Source organism: Lonchura striata, chromosome 25, assembly GCF_050655825.1.
Source record: "Lonchura striata isolate lonStrDom1 chromosome 25, ASM5065582v1, whole genome shotgun sequence".
Lineage (NCBI taxonomy): Eukaryota > Metazoa > Chordata > Aves > Passeriformes > Estrildidae > Lonchura > Lonchura striata.
The window spans coordinates 4,874,226-4,880,771 of NC_140727.1; positions in this window are offsets into that span (position 1 = coordinate 4,874,226).

A 6,546-nucleotide genomic window follows, 5' to 3' on the forward strand; every position below is an offset into this window, starting at 1 on the left:
CAGGAGGAGCCCCCTCCCATTCCCCCGCAGGAGGAGCCCCCTCCCATTCCCCCACAGGAGCCCATTCCTCCCCCTCCAGAGCCCCATCCCGATCCCATCCCACCTCCTCCAGACCCCATCCCACCTCCTCCAGACCCCATCCCTCCTCCGGATCCCATCCCTCCTCCGGATCCCATCCCTCCTCCGGATCCCATCCCACCTCCTCCAGACCCCATCCCACCCCCTCCAGACCCCATTCCCCCGCCGATTTCGGGGATGGACGACCCAACGATGCTCTCGGTGGGGCAGGAGCTGATGATGGGCCCCGGGAACGTCACGACCACAGGCGGTGCGTAGACGATGGCTCGGGATTCTCCGCAGGAGGCGACGCAAGGCTCGCTGCAGGCTTCGACGTAGGGCTGGGAGCACGTCACCTCGCAGGGCGAAGCGCAGCGGGCGCTGAGCAGTTGGCCATAGGAGGACATCGTTCCCGATCCAACCTGGAAGGACGAGAAGGTCCCAGCCCTGTGAAGGCACAGCCTGGGAAGGATGGGGAAGGATGGATTGGAAGGACGGAGAAGAGTTCTTCAGTTCTGGAGTTATTTGTGGGTTTAATTCTTTAAGTGACGCCTTTTAGAGGTAAAAAATGTCCCCAGGTAAAAACTCTCCCTATGTCCTCAGACTTCTCTGTGAGAGAGGGAATCCGGGTGAACAAAATGTGATTTGTCCCTAAATTCTGAGGGATGAGGCTAAGATATCCCGTAGGAAATGGGAGGTGTAGGGGGGATAATTCCCTTTGGAATTTGCTGGAAAGGGAGATGGGAATGGGGGTTTGCTGGATGATGTTTGGATGGACAGGTGCAGATGTGTGTGATCAAACCATCTGAATAAATGATTTTGTGGTTAAAAAAAATAAAAATAAAAATAAATCATCATTTCTAAGGCACAATCAGCTTTTCCATAAATTGCGCCAATCAAGGGAGATGAACTGTGGGGAAACGCTTCTGATTCTGTTCCCACTCCTCTCTAGTGCTCCAGGAATGGACCTTGAAGATTCAGTCCTGATCCCTGGCATGGGCAGGGACACTTTCCATAGACCCCAAACCCTGTCCAACCTGGCCTTGGACAGTTCCAGGGATGGGGCTGCCATGGCTTTTCTGGGAATTCCATTCCAGGGCCTTCGCATGCTCACAGGGAAGGATTTATCCCTAAAATGCCATCTAAACCTCCTGTCCATCAGTGTGAACCCATTCCCCCTTCTCCTGGCACTCCATCCCTTGGAAAAAGTCTCTCTCCGTGTTCCTTTGGGCTCCTTCAGGTCCCAGAAGGTCACAATTGGGTCACCCCAAAGCTTTTCTGCATTTTTGTCCTGTCTCTGTGCCCAGAATGAATTCTGGGAAGAACCTCCCAGTCCTTCTCCCTCTTCATTCCCTGTTCCTTTTGGGAGTCAATCCCACCCTGATCAGGGGTTTGGAGTGACCCTTCTCCATAAATGAATGCTCAATTCCTAAAAGTTCCTCCCATCAACATTTGTATAACTCCCATTCCTTTCCCCGCTTTTATCCACCTTAATCCCAAGCCCGACTTCCCACGCAAGAATGGGTTTGGAGAATAAACTCTACCCTGATTTAGGATAGGCTATAAAACCTCAGTTCAAAGCTCCCCGTAAACCAAATTACCTCTAATTAGGAGCTGATTCAGTTAAATCCGACTTACCCAGTCAGCGAGGAGAACGAGTCGGCGGAGGCAGCTCCAGGGCCGCCAGTCAGGAGCACTTTTATATCCTGTCACGGAGAAGGGAAATTGGGAGCCACCTTGACGCAACCCCTTGTGAAATGGAATGTTTTCCCTGCTCCTGCCTCCCCTTGTCGCAACTGTTTTGATAACGCCTTAGGATTAGGAGATAATTCCCAGTCCCACACAGGGCACTGCAGGTGCTTCACCCTTCCCGGGCCTTTGCTGGAAATCTCTCCATCCTGGGGGGATGGAGGGGAGGGTTTTCCCTAAAATCTGAGGGGATTTTCCCTAAAATATTCATTCTGTGTGTTCGTGGTCACTTTGTGTTCACCCCATGGATTTTTATGGAATTTTTGACTTCTGAATTCCCAGGCCCACATGAAGGTGTGGGATAATCCCCAGGCCTACAGGTGCTTCACCCTTCCAGGACCTTTTCTGGGAATCCCACTATCCACGGCGGGGGATTTTCCCTAAAACAGGTGGATTTTCCCTAAAATATTCCCTCTGTGTGTGCGTGGTCACTTTGTGTTCACTCCATGGAATTTCCGTTCTTGGAGCTGTCCTTTGAACAGAGAATTTCCTTTTCAAATTCCAAGTAGGAAATTTGAGTTACCAACCCAATTCCTGGTCAAGAATTCCATCAGAAATTCAGCTAAAAAAGGGCACCTGCTCAGGATTTTATATTTTATCTGCAATTCTTCATCTCAAGGGTCATCCCCTTCAGAATAAACACCAAAAAATAACAAAAAAACAGGAAGAAATTGAATTTTCCTTCAGGGATCTGTTTTTTAGAGGCCAAGATGAGGAGAAAAATTTAGTTTAGAATTAGAGGACTCAGAGTAAACATCACCTGAAGTCCAGGCCCACAAACTGACCTCAAAAAAATCCCCAAGGCCTGGAAAATGTTGATAATGTGATTTCCATGCTCACATTTACATTAAAAAAAAACCCAACCTGGTCCTTCTCAGTTGTGGTGAATTATTGAAACGAAAGGAAAACACAAAAACAAAGCTCCAAATAAATTATTTTATTTACATTTCATGGCTCTGGAATCAATCTAATGAGCAGAGGAGACACATGAGCAGCACAGAACAGTCTGACTCACTTAATTTGTGGCAATTAAGAGCACCTATTAATTACAGTGATTGACAGCTGAGGCAATTCCAGGAGTTACCAAACCCAGTATTTGAAAAAAGCCCATAAGAACCTTGTCCCATTGTCTTGGAGGTTTTCCCAATTGGTTTAAAACACAAAACTGCCCCCCAAAAAAAAAAAAAAAATCCCTGGGGTTTGGTTTCTGGAATTGGGTTTTTTCCCTGGAAGCTTTAATGGGATCCTTTCCTTGGTGGAATTTCGCAGCCCTGAAATTCCACGGAGATCCTTCCAAAAAAAATCCGCTCCCAAATGCAAACCCCTGGCACAGGCCCAAAATTCCTTTCACAAGCCCTGAACCCGCCTCAGATCAAAGAGTTCTTTAAGGAGATAAGCTCCCCAGCTGGAAGAGAAGTCCTTCTGGAAATATTAATAAATTTTTTTAAAAATCAGAAATATCGGGGGGTTTTTTTTGCAAAGAATTTACGGGGGGGGGGGGGGAATAAACAACAAAACAACATTTTTTTTCATTTAAAAAATAAAAGTAAACTTTAAAGAGCAGCACTTTGTGCTGAGGAGCTCCAGACTCACCTCAAACAAACCAGCTCCAGGGATTTACCTGCGAGATTCCTCATCCTGTTTTTTCCTGGCACGCTGTTGTTGTTGTTGTTGTTGTTGTTGTTGTTGTTGTTGTCGTGGCCGCTAAATTGATTTTCTGGCTTTAGGAATTCCAGGGCTCTGCTCTGATCCTTCCCGGCTGCTTTGCATACGGAGATGAAATCAGAGGAAGCTGCCGCAGCTGCTTTGCCCTTCCCTATAATTTTCCAAATTGGGCTCCGAGGCCGCTTGGCAGAGAGGAAATCTTGGGTGTCACCATCCCAGATGGGGGCAGAACACCATCCTCAACCCTCATTTTCCCAGATTTTATCGGGGCAGTTCCAGGCTTGGAAGGGAACAACCAACAACACCGGGCTGGAAAATAAACAGGCTGAAATTTGGGGGATTCCTGCGCAAAGTTGAGGCTGGTTTGGGTCCCGGAATCGCGGTTTTGGAGCGGTTTCTGAGCTCTCACCTCAAATCCAATTTCCAAATCAAGGGATGGTGTTTGGGGGTGTTTTTTCATTGGATGATTGTGAGATTGAAGGGGAAATATGGGATTAAATTAAAGCACCACCAACTGCTCCTTAATTATTTGTGTTTTCAGCGCTGTTTTATTGTTCAGACCAGAGCAGGATCTCAGTTCTGTTCATTTATGCTAATTTATGTCCATTTTTGTTATTTTCTATTCATTTCTATCCATGATTGATATTTTATATCAATTTCTGTCCATTTATGTACACATGTACATTTTTGATAATTTTGTCCATTTATGTACATTTCTGATAATTTATGTCCATTTATGTCAAATTTCTGTCCATTTCTGCCCATTTCTGATATGATTCCCCCTGATGTGATAATTCACCCTATTAAAAAATCAAGTTTTGGGCAGCCTCCCATTTCCTTCTGGACATCTCTGTCTCATCCCTAAGAATTTAAGGACAAAACACATTTTTACTTGTATTTCCTCTCTCATGGAGAGGTCTGGGGACATTTTTTACCTCCAGCACCACGAAAGGTGGTGATTAAAGAATGAAACACACAAATAACTCTGGAACTGTGGAATTCTTCCCCACCGCCCAGTGAGATTCTGCTGGCAGCTCAGGGAATAATGACGGCGGCCCAATTTCCTGGGAATCTTTCACCTTGGAAACAAAACCCAGCTAATGGTCTGTAATTCCCTGCTCAAAACTCCAGGGAAGGTGGAATTGCAGCCCCTGGGGGGGAAGCCTGCAGTGCCTGGGTGTGATTTGGGTCTAAAAGCTGGGCCAGGTTTCCCTCTGGGGCCACCACCCAAACGCCTTCCCCAGGTCAGGGTCACCCCCAGGACTTCCCAGGATCTCGGAATATCCCGAGGTGGAAGGGAACACCGGGGATCAGGCACAGAACCATCCCAAGAGTCCCCAGAGTCTCATCTGGGGTTTTTTGAGGGTTTTTTTTTGAGGTTCTGGAGCTCATCTGGGGTTTTTTTGAGTCCTGAGATTCCACAAATTCTCATCTGGGGTTTTTTTTTGGTCCTGAGAGTCCCCAGAGTCTCATCTGGGGTTTTTTGAGGGGTTTTTTTTGAGGTTCTGGAGCTCATCTGGGGTTTTTTTGAGTCCTGAGATTCCACAAATTCTCATCTGGGGTTTTTTTTTGGTCCTGAAAGTCCCCAGAGTCTCATCTGGGGTTATTTTTGAGGTCCTGGAGCCCCAGGTGTGGGCAAGGCAGGTGAATGAGATCTGATATGGCTCAGCCCAACCCCAAACCCCCAGAAGATTGAGGAGAGGGAGATTTTTGACCTTCACTGAGGACCTGGACCATGGCCAGGGATGGGAACGGGGCTGGAGCAGCTGAAGAAGGGAATGGAGAATCCTGAGGGAGTTGGGGCAGCTCAGCCAGGAGAAAAGGGGGATCCAGGGGGAATTTCTGGCTCTTCCATGGGGGATTTGGGATCTGGTCCCAGGGAACGGGACAGGACAAGAGGGAACGGCCTTGAGCTGTGCCAGGGGTGGCTCAGGGTGGGAAATTTGGGGAAATTCCTCCTGGAAAACAAAAAAGGCCTTGGAAGGGGCTGCCCAGAGAGGTTTGGAGTCCTGGAGGTGTCCAAGGAATTCCTGGACATTGGTCTGGGTGTCCAGACGGGGTTCGGACACAGTTTGGACTCGATGACCTCGGAATTCTTTCCCAACCTCCGGGATCCCGGGCTTCTAAAGAGCTCCTGCTCCTCAGGAGGGTGTGTGCTCATGGGAGAAGTTTGGGGTTATTTGGGGCATCTTAGAAGCTCCACCCTTGCAAATAATTAATTTTACTATTTCATTAGTGCCTGTGGAATGAGCCAACACCACGGAGCGAATTCACATTCCTGTATCGCCCCATGGCTCACCGAGGCGTGGTGCTAAGATCCAATTTAATCATCCATTAATGAGAAAGATATTAATTAAATCTTCATTTGCCTTCATTGCCTCATTAAAGCTGCTCGTCTCAGCAAGAAAATCTGGCAGCTTCCTCTGAGTTCCTTCAAGGATTAAACCCGGAGCTGGCTGCACAGAATCCTGTAAAATGAATTTATAGTTGGATTTAAGGAGGGAAAATGAAATTTTCCCAGATACAAAAGCACAAAACTTTGTTATCCAGAGGAAATATTGGATTTTTTTTTCAGCTGCCACTATTTGTACAGCACTGATTAGTGCAGCTCAACAGGACCAAAGGTTCAGCTTGAATAAAAATCTGTCAGAAATTCCAGTGCTCTCCTTGCTCCTGGAATTCACCAGGAATTGTGGTTATGGGAAAAGGGGGATGGGTTCAAGAAGAAAAAGGGGAAATTTAGGTTTGGTTTAGGGAAGAAATGGTTCCCTGTGAGGGTGGGGAGGCCCTGGAATGGATTTCCCAGGGAAGCTGTGGCCACCATATCCCAGGGATTGTCCAGGGCCAGGTTGGGGCATCCTGGGATAACAGAAAAGATTTGGAATAAGATGATTTTTAAGGACCTTCCCAACCCAAACTATTCCATGGTTTTATGATTCTTGGGCCTGGAAATGGGATTTCAGGAGGAAAAGGAGCCCCGTCCCTTCCCCTGGGCCTGGGCCAAGCCTTGGTCTCCCTGACCTCATCCCGAATTTTGCTGCCGTGCAATATTGGGAATATAATGACAGGTTATTG